The sequence below is a fragment of the Schistocerca gregaria genome, chromosome 4 (assembly GCF_023897955.1).
Source record: "Schistocerca gregaria isolate iqSchGreg1 chromosome 4, iqSchGreg1.2, whole genome shotgun sequence".
Classification (NCBI taxonomy): domain Eukaryota; kingdom Metazoa; phylum Arthropoda; class Insecta; order Orthoptera; family Acrididae; genus Schistocerca; species Schistocerca gregaria.
In genome coordinates this window covers 384,246,666-384,259,841 of record NC_064923.1, presented here as the reverse complement: position 1 = coordinate 384,259,841, position 13,176 = coordinate 384,246,666, and the positions used below count along the sequence as shown (strand labels likewise).

The window sequence follows — 13,176 nt, the reverse complement described above, 5'->3', positions numbered from 1 at the left end:
AACGTCACGCACCTAAATTTGTTGCCTCACAAAAATAAACTTCGTACGAAATGTATGTAAGATACTTTTAGGTTCCGAGAAATTTCAGAGCAAATAATTGCACTTTTGAATAATTTTCTGCGCACATCAGGATTTCTTTTTACCAGTGTTCCGAAAATAGCCATTAGTCAATCGTTAACTGAAACCCCGTAAAATGAAAGTGTAACGAGTAATTGCTGTTTCCCAGTATTTGACATTTAACTGACATTGGTTGTCATTCTTTCACAATACTGAGAGGAATTTCACGAATCTAAAAGCGGCAAACAATATTCAGCTGAAAACAGTTTCATTTAGCTGCAATTAAATTATTTCCAGATAATATAGAGCTATTATAATTAGTGGCCCAGTCGTTTACAAAACTCTATACTTTCAAAATATTACACGTAAAATTATGAATGACACACGAATGGAATCGTAAGACCACTAAGTTTGCATTTTGTACTCATCTAAGTTTCTATGAGCGTGTCTCCAGTTACACGTTACACGCACATGTGATTGTCAAGTCCGTTCCATTGCTCATATGCCAACATCGTGTCGAATTGTCATCATAGAAGCATTCTCTAAGTAGTTTCAGTATTAGTGACAGTGGGGGTACGTAAACACAGTGTTTAATGTATCCAAAAAGGAAAAGTTCACAAAGCATTGGGTGACTGGATTTTTGATGCTGGAAGGGGGTGGGAGGGAAGGAGGGGAGTGGGGGGGGGGGGCTGCTCACGGTAAAGCACCACATCATCTTCACCAATGAGCCAGTGATACAGAACTTCGAAGATCGACACTCCAATGAGCTTTTGCCTCCCTTTGTTGGAACATAAATTTCTCGAAATCAGAAGTCAGTTGTGGAAACATCACAACTACACATGTCAGGGTAAGAGGTGTCGGTCATACACAGAAAATCACGGAATATATAGCTTCGTCTGCAACATTGAACGGAGAACATTCAGCTTCGGCGAATCTCGTTCAAGCTCCACAGTGTGAGTAGAATGTTCTGAGCGCCACACTCTCTCATTCTGGCAATTAACTTCCCCAGATAAATTGTAATAATAATAATGTGTGTGGCTCGGCCGGGAACTAATACTTGCTGGGTGCCCGGTGACCGGGTTCTTTTTACTTGTTGCCACTTCGGTTACTTGCTTGTCGATTTACATAAATGGAAAATTGCTTCATTGCTGAATATCAGCTAGAAAGCGAAGTGCTCGTCCTAAGTTACTTTCTCCATTGTGATGCAAAATTGAAAGCACCGCACATAATCCTCTGGTTTTGTGGGTCGAGGGGGAGGGGGATGCGAAAAAACTGTTCCTCATCCTCGCAACCTGGCTACACCTGACACACTTGGTGAATCATATATAGTCACCAAGTATATTAACATCCAAAATCATATGATGCTTGGTGACCAATTCTACTCTGTTCGTTGCAAAATCCTAATTTCAAAATGCCATATAAATAATTACATTTTTGTCAGACAATTAGAATTAAAGAGATAGAACCTATCACTTCGCGTTTTACTGTCGCGCCTTTTTCGTCCGATGTGCACCTGACGAAGCTATTCATCTCTTCGACTGAAATAATGTAGGATACTTATAGATATCACAGATAGGGAAGCCAATCATTTTCGAGTACGACCATTCCCTGAAAGGACTTTTAAAAATTAACTCTTTCCCAGACAAGACATGGATGGTACAATAAGAAGTAATATACGATTAAGTATGATGACGTGGTGACGGACCACGTATGCCTGATCCTGCTGAGCACTCATTGAACTACGTCGCATGACTCAGCAAAGACACTGCGCAATGTTTCCAGACAATCGAGGAGGACAATTATTTGCTGGATCGTTCTGTATACACGATACCCCATGGGCCTTACATCATCTAATATATAAGCAATCTGAAGTTATCTGACTCGGGTGAAACGCGTCATTGGTAAATTCGTGTACATTCCTGTAACGAAGATGAACTGTTTCTTCGTTTAACGATTAAGTCATTAACTCATTTCCACTCTTACTCTGTCGAAGCTACAGGCCATTAATTCTTGAGATATATTAGGTGTTGAAGTTGCTGTGTGGTCCGAACAAGACACAGGCAGGGCAAAGGCACCACAGGCCCAAAGATGCGAGCTGGTGCCAGTGACATAGAAACTAGCCACTAGCGCGAGTTCCACCAGCGCCAATAGCGGAGCTGAGGATAAATACACTGATTCGCTTCGCTCGATTGCCGGCCGAGTACAGTTCACCGAAGGCCGGACAATAACGGACAGAACCCTACTCGGAAGAGAGAAGAGCAACTCTCGCCCACTTGGTTACAGATCAACGTCCAGGGCTGATTTAGACATTGAGCGTCGGTTATTGAATTCATAAAAGTGATCAGACAGTCGTAAGTTGCATTTGCTATGTGCTGTGAATTTACCTACGATTAATTTCATTTAGCCAGTGAGGATCGTTTCATGTTATATTACGATCAGTGTTGCAAACTTCATAACTCAGTGTCACAAAGGTAAGTAAACCATTTCAACTCATATGTGTGACTTTGGTACTAATTTTATGGAGTGTTGTACAGGACCTTCGATTTCCTGTCCTGTTACCTGACTCTGGGGCATAGCCGTGTACTAGTTAAAAAATGGTTCAAATGGCTCTGAGCACTATGGGACTTAACATCTGACGTCATCAGTCCCCTAGAACTTAGAATTACGCAAACCTAACTAACCTAAGGACATCACACACATCCATTCCCGAGGCAGGATTTGAACCTGCGACTGTAGCATCAGCGTGGATCCTGACTGAAACACCTAGAACCGCTCGGCCACAGCGGCCAACTGTGTAGTAGCGGCAGGAAGAAATTTTCTTAGCGGTGTACTGCTCCAGAAGCCATTTCATATTCTCACTAACTCGGCCTTCCATAACAACGCTGGCACCTCGAGATCCGAAGAGGTAGCGACGAGGCCTTTACAAAACTGGGGACAAGGGATTACAAAAGAAGTATTTTTCAGAGTTCAGAAATACTAATCTCAGTCGACATTCAAAAGATCACACTGGTGCATTCGAAGCGTTGTATACATGCAGAACTGGTAGGTGGTCATGTGGTTCTGCTGTGGCAGTTAAGAAATGTCTATGTTGCAGTCGGTTGTTCGGGAATCAATGCAGTATAATTGACGTACGTAGACACAGGATACAATAGCAGAATACAGTTATCGTATCTAGACTTGCCGATGACAACAGCACTTTTGATGCTGACCGATTTCTTAGCTCATCAATACGGAACAGCCATCTTGCCTGCAAGGAGTATTATAAAATTCGTCAGCTATCCATGCAAGACGGTGCATGAACAGTATGAGGAGGTCAATCACCCTTCATTAATTATCATGGTGTGAAACCCAGTAGGAATTGCTCCTACCAGTACACAGAGTTCCGCTTAAGCCAGTTCGAAGCGCATATTTCGACCAGAACTGCATGCGGTGGACATTTCGAGTTGGGCAACTCACTAGAGGCCATTTCTCACAGCACTGCACACAAAACAGACAGTAGCCGACTTGAGGCAAGTTTGTGAACGACAAGCAGTGATTTTGATACTTTTCTAATGACACAAGGCTTGGAGTTCACCGACAGTCACATAAGATTTTTATCTAACAGATGATGCATGGAATTGAAGCCGATGATGATTCCGATTTTTGCACCATTACCAATGTCCACTCACGTTGCTTTAAACGTGGACCAGGGTGTACATTTCAACATTCTCAGTAAAATAGTGAAAGGCGGAAGTTACTAAAGATTTTTTGTGGTTTTATAGTTTTCCCAGGATTGTACAGAGTGTCATTTCCGCACCCGTGTTCTGTCACGACAGAGCGGAAGAACGCACTGCGACCCGAAGTAAATAATTGATTTTGTCTTCATTTTTATTTTACTTTATATTCTGCGTCCCACGTTCCTATACCAACATTTCCTAAAATTTCGTCTCCTACCTTCCAAACTTTACAGAAGCTCTCCTCCTGGAAGATAGGAGACGAGGTAATGGCAGAAGTAAAGCTGTGACGACGTGTGAGTCGTGGTGGGGTAGCTCAGTTGGTAGAGCACATGCCCGCGAAAGCCAAAGGCCCCCAGTTCGAGTCTCGGTCCAGCGCGCAGTTTTAATCTGCCAGGAAGTTTCAGGTGTGAAATTGCTCTTTATCGGGATACGATTGGCCTCATTTTGTGCTTTTCACAGCATTTACTAGAAAATGGTGAATATTTACTTCGGTTATTGTATGTGTGCTAAAATATTTCTTTGGGAGCTCATGAGCATCCATGTTGTGTTCCTCACTTGACCTGATCGTCGGTGAAAAACGATGATTAATACTTTCAGCAACAGTTAGCCCGTATGGAACCATAGCGTTGGGTTTCATATGTGTTCTATGTTCACTGAAGTTGAAAAGTACGCTGCATTTTGTGAATAATGTACACACCACCATTCTGTTCCACTTCCTTTGCTCACTAACTATATTTACAGTGTAGAACAAAGATACTAGGTAAGTCACGTGCTTTTTCTTCTAAATGTTTTACGATAGTATTGGGATACTACCTTCATTTAGGCATTTCAGCTGTTGACATTTATGGTTAACATGCAGCTTGTAGTAGACGAGAGAATTTATGTATGCTCTTCTAAAAATTATTGTAATTTTTTTACATCGAATCTGGTTCCTTCTCTGGTTGAATGGGTCCATTTTCCTTCTGAAGGGAACAAATTTATATTTGTCGAAACCACGTAAAAGAGTTAACAGACCTTTCATTCTGACGCTGCAGTTGTCGTCCGCTGCTGCCCCAAATGTATTACACCGGAGACAGATCTGGTGATCCCACAGGCCAAGGTACAATGTCGACATTCTATAGAGCGGTATGTGGGCGAGCGTTATCCTCTTGGAAGATATCTCCAGGAATGATTTTAATGAATGGCAGCAAAACAGGTTTCATCACCAGATAGATGTACAAATTTACAATCAGGGTTGGGTTGGGTTGTTCGGGGGGGGGGGGGGGGGGGGGGGAAGACCAGACAGCGAGTTCATCGGTCTCGTCATATTAGGGAAGGAAGTCGGCTTTGCCCTTTCAAAGGAACCACCCCTAAATTTGCCTGGAGCGATTTAGTGAAATCACGGAAAACCTAAATCAGGATGGCAGGACACGGGATCTACAGTCAGGTTGCTTGGGATAATCACGAGAGATCTTCTATTGTCATACAAAATCGCATCCGAGACCTTAACTCCAGGAGCTAATACAGCTTGTCCAGCACGCAGACAGTTTGGTTGCAGGGCCTCAACTGGCCATCTTATAATCAACACGCGCCTTCAGTGGCACCTAGACAGAACCTGTTTTCATTACAAAACACAGCAGACCTCCATTCTGCCTCCCAATGAGCTCTCGCTTGACACCACTGAAGTCGTTTGTCAGTGGAATGCACGCTGCAGGGCGACTGGCTCGGAGATATCCTTGAAATAAGCGATTTGTAACAGTTAGCTGTGTAACTGTGGTGCCAAATGTTGCTCACATTGATGCTGCAGGTGCGTGATGATCCAGGGCCATATGCCGGACACTTTGGTCTTTTCTCTCGGAGGTGCCACGTGATCGTTCGGAGCCCGGTCTTCTTGCGACCTTACATTCTCGTGACCACTGGTGCCAGCAATCATGTAGAGTGTCTAGCACGTTTACCTGCAGTATCGTAGAAGGAACATCCATCTTCTCGTGGGCGTATTGCACGCCCTCGTCCAAACTCACTGAATTGTAGCTGCTGTTGTCTTTGTCGTCTTAAAGGCAATCTTGACTAGTATCAGCTTACCACATTCGCTCTCAAAGCTAACTAAAGCTCATGACCGTTACCGCGTGTATTTAAAGCAAACATAATAGCGTCACTCTGATGTGACTCGCACGAAATTTAGGTAGACATCCATTTTCAAACGTAGAAACCCGCGTACATACTTTCGTTTATGTCGCACAAGTCGTTCTTGGTGCTGCAATTTTTTTCCGACAGTGTATTTTATAAACAATGGACGGCATTTACAAGTGGTGTTCTTTTATATTTCCGTGCTGCGTATGCTGCGGACATTCCCACGACAACAGACATGTCCGGAGAGCTTTAGCTGTACGTTACTAGTATGACCAATAGTAGAGCGTCATATTGCTCCTCGACTGGCCGGTATATAACACGAACTTTGTCTCATAGAAGAATTCTGGAGCTATCTGAAACAGCATCTGAAATGTAGCAACCAACATCGGTACCATATGATAGCTCTTCAGGCATGCTGGAAGAAACTTGTTGACTCTCTTCCTCTGCGTGTTGAGGCGATAAACATGGTTAGAGGCGATAATGCATCGCGTTAGAGTGATGTCGCTTTGAGTGACCAGTTTTCTGTCCCTTCATTTACGCTCTAGATCACTACGTACGTCCCTTAAAAATATAAGTTCATGTAATTACTGTCTTAGGAAAAGGGTAGCACTAGCGCAAGCAATGTGAGTCTGCCCAATATGAAAAGAGTATCACAGAAGAAAATTAAAAGGAATGTAGTTTAATCCACAAAATTAAGTGATTTGATGTCAACTGGCAACCTAATTGAACATAAAATAATGTATTTTTAACGTGAATTTCATTTTATTTTCTGCACGTTTTTCATTTGCTCTGCAGTTTCAGAAATTTTGATAATGTAACAAATATCTTGATACGTCACAGAAGTGTTGACCCGTGTTAAACGAGTCTGATGTTGTTGCTGTGTGCTGTGTGGAGAGGTAGACAGCTCCCGTTTACACGGCAAATATTATGGTTCAGCGTGCCACGTAGCTCGGTGTTGGCCATACACATTCTGGCCGTCAGTATGGTATCACGCGCCTCTGTCGACCAATGCGGAGTTTAACAGCGCATAGGGAAGCAATGCAGGGAAGTTAAAGCGAAAGGGCGGTGAGAACGATGCGAAAGATTAGAAACAAAACTGTCGTTTGAACTAAAATATACAACTCTCAAGAAATTCGAAATAATTTTCGGTGAAGTTAAATGCAAGGACGTCATCATTAAGAATGCAACAAGTATACCACTACTTTGCGCGAATAAGGGAAGGAACTGCCACCTGACGTTATGTACAGCGTGATGCCAAATTGATAAGTTAAACAAACTTTACGAATTTGGTTATGTGTCTATGCGACGTACTCCATGTCTTAACTCTTAACAAGTTACTTAATCCCGAATATGGGTTCATTTTGATCGTTTTCAGATATGAGTAAAGGTATCGACCTCACGACATGTGGAAAGGCCAGAATATCGAATTTCATTTCACACACTCAACGCAGTCAGCGAAATATCGCTCATACGGAAGGAATTTCGCAGTCCACAATTGGGAATATTACCAATAAACTGAAAAACAATGTAAGTCTCGAAACGCAGCGGAAAGATGAATGAGGTGGAAATCGCATTACGTCCCCTAGAACAAATGCATAAGTAAGACGGATGGTAGAGAAAAACCGAGGAAAAGAGATACGGCTGATTAAGGACGTTTGGGAATGGTGGAGTACCTGTATCCATCCGTACTCTACATCGAAGTTTAATGAAATGGGGCTGCCATGCAGCCGTCCAGCCAAGAAACAGAAACTTAGCCCTATGATGTGAATAAAAACGACGTGAAAAGGCCAAACGTACAAAAACTGGTCCATTGATTACTCGAATAAGGTAAATGAAATATTAAGTGATCCTTCTCCTTCTTATGTAATAGAGTCATCCAAATACCACTCATGATTTAATTTCAGGTTTGCTTCTCTCATGAACCACGTGTCGGGAGTCAGCAGAAAAAAACGGAATTTGTGAGACGCAAAGGCCATAAGGAATTCCACGTCCATTGCGTGGATTAACGAGTCAAGAATCCTATGCAAGTAATGGTTTGGTCTTTAATAGGGAGCAGAGAAAATGGACGCTATTATACGATGAAAGGGACGATGCGTCGAGATTACTATAGATCGCTGTGAAAACTCGACCTCTTTCCCTGGTTAAGTAATGGTTTCTGGAGAGCAATTATATCAATAAGCACGATTCTGAACCATAGAAAACGCAAAATATATGACTAAATAAATGAATGAGAGTGGAATTCAGGTTTTGGGCAGGACAAGAAACACCTCAGACTTCAAGCCAAGTGAAAGGGAAATCGCAAAGGGAGGTATAGCAACAAAAGAAGATCAGGATGTTGGAAAAGGTTGTCATAGCGTGATATAAGAGACATGAACTGGAGAATATATCGAAGAAATGCTTTAAGAGTTGCCGAGAAAAATTAAAGATATGATCAGCACTAAAGGAAGACATACCAAATACTAAACACTGCTAATCTTCGTGTTTTTCAGTAATATTTTGGGTTTTAAACGTTTTTGCTTTAAACTAATTTGGTAAGTTTACAGCAATGTAATAGTGGTGACACATAAAACTTCATGCATAAAAAGGCAGAATAAAGTTTAATAATAAAACAGCAGTGTCCATTCAGTGAGTATATTAACATGGCACCCCACTGTAAGATGTATCAGAGTGTCAAAAGCTTTGGAATACTTGCAGTCAAACTGGTTGGAAGACTTATTAATATTTCTTTGTAGCTTCTAAAATCGTCAGAGTCAGTGGATTCGTAAAAACATCATTCACACAATACCGAAGATAGCAAAAGCAGATAAATGCAAGGACTGTGGGGCAATCAACATAACACATTATGCATCCAAGCTGATGGCAAATATAATATACAGAGGTGTAGGAAAGAAATACATGTAATCTGATGAATTTTTATTAAGTTTACAATGTTATTTGGCAGTTTACAAATTTTTATCATCACAAATAATATACTATTCATAACTACCGACTATTAAACGGCCAAACACCTCAAGTGATTGTCAGAATGTATGCTCGTCCGTGATTTGAGAAATCCCTAATACCTGGAAGGAGTCCGAAACGACTTGTTACCTTGATCACAGATTTAACTCACATATTAGAACATTATAATTCCTGGCTGTGGCTGAGAACAACCAAACCTTCACTCAATTAATATAGTACTGGCACTGTGACTTAATATGAAGGCGCAGAAAATTCCCTGCAACAGAATAGCGACCCTTTTTCAACTCGTCCGTGGCGAGAATGGTAAAGAGTCGATGAAAGGAAACAGAGGTCATATCGTTACGTTTAATATACTAATAGTATGCATAGGGAAACGTTTACAACTGTATATAAATTCCAGGGTTTCACAGTTCATGTAGTATACTTCTAGAGGTTGAATGGGGGACTTAGTAAATGAAGTCTTACATAGGGACCCATTCATCATTTGGATTTGCAGCTCCTTGTGAGTCCCGTGTTTGCAGTTAAAATTTTAGGATGTGAGGTACGCCAATTATGCAAAACACTGTTTTTTCAAGTACCCAAACATGTTTTAGAACCACTGTCCCATCATCGGTGGGTTTCTGTTTTATTTAATCTGTAATGTGCAACTTTTTACTAAATGATAACAAAATTATGTGGATATTTAGTTCAAACACTAATTAGTTTCTTTATGTTAATACCTTTACACTTGGTGTGCATGATATTTTCAATCAAACGATGTCAATGAGAAAGTTTGTTAGTAGCTAACCTGTCACCTAAAAGTAATTTAGTTTGTCGCGATAATTCGCGCCTGTATTAGTTTTAACTTACATTTTGGTGCGGCAAGTCCTTTTATTCTCAGCATCACGGTGAGGTTTGGTGATGCACACGTAAATATAAAACGTATTTTCACAAATTTGGTCGTAAAATCACTTTTCACTTCATCGAAACATAGTGTCATTGTGGTTGTTGTGTGTCCCAGCCCAGTCAGTGTTCATTTGTTCACCAGAGAGTTTGGTGCCAAATTTGAATTTTGCTTACATTTTCCGTTTGTGCGTGTGGTTTCTGTATGCTTCTTAGCTGTTTGTGTTGACCTTTTACATGGTGTTCCCTTTGTGTGTGTATACGACGAATCTTTGTAGAACGTAATGTATCAATTTTTTGCTCGCGCGCGCGAGCACGCGCGGGTGTGTGTGTGTGTGTGTGTGTGTGTGTGTGTGTGTGTGTGTGTGTGTGTCTATGTGTGTGTGTAAACTTTATCTGTTCGTGTTGTCTTTTTTGTAAAGATCCTTTACTACGTTAAAAAGTGTGCTCTTGCAGAATGTAGCGTATTAATTTATGACTGTTTCCCTTCTACTATTGATTTCTGTATGTGGAAGTATTCCTCGGTTGTCAGATTGCGGCGGAGGCTGTGGCTGGGTTTTTGTATTCTTAACTTTGTTTCTATTGTAGTTGGGTGGTGATGTGGGCTACAAGGTGGACAGTAAATTTGCTATGTATTTTATGTACGCTGTGTGCTTTATGTATGGTGAGATCTAGAAAATGTTGTGTGTTATTACTTTCTGTTTCTAATATGTTGTTAATTTTTGGGTGTAAGTCGTTTAGTTCATTGTGCAGCTATTCTATGTGTGTATGTAGTTCATCAAATCAGGCACATTATGTCATCGTCATAACGGTACCAATATATAACTTAAAGTTTTTTTGGTTATATTATGTGTCTGAAGACCATGTTCTCAAGGCTGTTCATAAATATGTTAGCTAGGAGGTCACTAATTGGTAATCTCATTGGCGGTGTTTCATGTTCAGAATAAAACTCTTTGTTGAACACAAAATAATTAACATAGTGTGTAGATAACAGTGGGAGAAGTGAATGTTTGGTTTGATCGGTTGCATGTTTAAGTGAGTGCAAAATGCCTGAAGCGTCAAGACGGAGTGTTACTTCAAAATGAGCTTTTTTGCGTGGTCTCCTTTTTCAAAAGCCTGGTATACGAAGCCTGAAGGGTTGCTCAGACACTAAGTAAAAATGCGTGTTCGGGGATGTTTCTCTAAACACGGTTTTAGATATTTGCACTTATTTTAAGCAAATTTAAACGCTGAAAAATGTGCAAAAATTATCAGAAATGTAAGTTAAGAAGCTATTGGGTGCTTCAAGAGAATAATGATGAACATTGAAGCCGTTTCTGTATAGCGTGGAAACTAGACAATGTGGTGTCCACAATAGACTGGCCTACAATGTCTCCGGATGCAAATCCTGTCGTAAATGTTCGGTCGTATATTAAGATGAAGCTTAAAGGAAAGCCAGTATGCGCTGTCATATAAAACCAGGACGACATGGAGAGCCTTACCCAGAGAATATCCAGAAAGTCTCATGAGAAGTATGCCATAAATGTACCGAGCCATAATCGATAATGGTGGCGACAGGATTAACTATTAGCTAATTGTGCAATCAGTAATAACATGTATTTTCATGTAAACATGTACTTATAATACTGTCTTTTATTTCATACAGATCATGGCGTACAATTTCTTGTTGAACGTACTGTACATTGACACTTGGAGTAAGGTACTGCAATGGCCTAAATAAAGTTTTTTGTTGATATAATTTGTTTTTGTTTAGTTATGCAAAAACGTTCGTTTCCTTCTGGACGACCCTCGTGTAACTAACAGTTTCTGCAGTTTTACAAAGCTATGAATATTTCTTTGTAATATTCACTTCTTTGTTTCCCGTTTGGTAGGTCACACTCTCGCGCAGACCGTAGCAACTTGTCGTTTCCGTCTTGTGTAGTTTGTTGTCCGCTCATTCCGAAACTTCAAACGAACCTGCTGCCAGACAAAGTTTCAAATGGTATCACAAGAATGTGAACCAGTTGACATAATCTGATCGGCGAAATTGAACTGGCACATTAATCAGTGTAATTTTCAGCGTTCATATTGAAACACTTTTGATGCTGAATCATTATTTCTGGATGTTGTTTCGGGCAAGCTCACGTCATTAAAGGTCAGGCTAGGCTTCTCCTAGGTCAAGCCAGGTTCTTAACGTATAGGATTACTAATAAGCACGTTCGAGGTTTCGAAAGACATACAGAAAATGTACATATCAGTGGAAAAGCATCCCTCCAAGTTTCGAGTAATGAATCGCGCTGTGTTATAGTTTCACTAGGGCCAGACGTGTCATAACGTAAAGACAAATTATCCGCTCCGTATTCTCGCATGCTATTAGATCGGACCTGTGTGTAGGCAATCCAGTGAGATATGCAAAGCGGATTGCTGTCGAACTTTCTCTAGCAATTCGAGTAAGCGATTTCGTTAAACACAAAGCAAACCTTCAATGAACAACCCACCCAAACTGACGTTTACCGCATCATTAATGGTGAATATACTGAAATGTGAGTTTGAACTTGGAGACGACAGGCATGCGTCTATTTTCTTTCCGTCGTGTGATTTTCGTGCAGTCACCTTCTGAATACCTGGAGACACTTACGAATTACCCACACTTACAGGTACCAGAAATCGCATTAGAGCTGCAACACATATAAGAATTTGACTTTTGAGCTGTACCATGTGTATTAAGTTTTGGTTTACGTGTGCTAAGAGTTCATTGTAGCCAAGTAGTTCTCCAAAGTCAAGTGACCAAAAGACAAAGTCATGAACTACAATTTAAGTGGTTCCCTACACAAACTAGCCAGTAAGTCGATTAGGGACGTAGACATTTCTATTGTAAAGAGAATTTCCGTAGTGCCAGCCGGTATATAATGCCACCTGTTTTGACTGTCACAACCGCGTTCAGGTGGCTCCACTCCGTTGTTTCGGAACGTATCTTTATATGTTATATCGTTGATACTAGGTGAGAGAAGCCGCTTACTTGCAGAAAAGTAGCGGTATACGCTGATTGTAAATAATTATGTCGATATGATCGTTCAAAACCACCATTTTTATGGTTGTTTTCGTAGTGCGTTTTATTAATACTTTTGAATGATTATTTGGTTTAAGAACATTCTGCACGGCTACAAGATTTGATTGCGTCGCTCAACGACACAGATGTAAGTCCTATATTTCACTTTTATGATTTTTGGCAGAGAAATCCAGCAACAAAGGGTTCTCTGGATAAAAAATACACAGATCACTAAATGACCGAGCTTCACCTTCAAAAACAACTAAATATATTCCAGTAAAACGATAATAATAAAAAATATAGTAAGCGTGACAATGTCCAGAGCAGCATCTGGTCGGTGAGAATATGCTACAGCGAAACATCACCCAGTCTCATGAAAAATGATAAATTAGTGATGAACAATGTCGGTACAGGAGTTTCTCT

At 40.7% G+C, this 13,176-nt stretch overlaps 1 protein-coding gene across 1 annotated transcript in view; it reads right to left on the bottom strand.

Annotated features, from left to right (window-relative positions):
• The window catches only part of LOC126267423 (nephrin-like), a 1,327,372-nt gene that overhangs the window by 34,774 nt on the left and 1,279,422 nt on the right, over positions 1 to 13,176 (bottom strand). The gene's annotated exons all lie outside the window — the stretch shown is intronic.